This window comes from Bison bison, unplaced genomic scaffold, assembly GCF_000754665.1.
Source record: "Bison bison bison isolate TAMUID 2011002044 unplaced genomic scaffold, Bison_UMD1.0 scf7180017864482, whole genome shotgun sequence".
Lineage (NCBI taxonomy): Eukaryota > Metazoa > Chordata > Mammalia > Artiodactyla > Bovidae > Bison > Bison bison.
In genome coordinates, this window is record NW_011495042.1 from 3,420,642 (window position 1) to 3,420,860 (window position 219).

The following is a 219-nucleotide window of genomic DNA, read 5'->3' on the forward strand; positions in this document are numbered from 1 at the left end:
CCCTGCTGGAATCCTGTGGCCTCTTCATCTCCAGAAGTCAACCCTTGGCCCTGCTGCTGTACTGTGGCTGGCCTTCCTAAGAGCCCCAGAGAAGGTCTTCCAGACAAAGCCAGGTGCTGAGGCTCTCAGACAGGGGTCTCTTGGCAAGGTGCTCCCCGCCCCCCTACCTGTGACCTTGTGCAAGTCACTCAGCATCCAGGCCCCATGGCTGGGGGGGGC

General features: G+C 61.6%; 1 protein-coding gene across 1 annotated transcript in view; it reads left to right on the forward strand.

The window, feature by feature from the left end:
• SLC6A11 (solute carrier family 6 (neurotransmitter transporter), member 11) overlaps window positions 1-219 on the forward strand; it is a 125,174-nt gene that overhangs the window by 112,297 nt on the left and 12,658 nt on the right. The gene's annotated exons all lie outside the window — the stretch shown is intronic.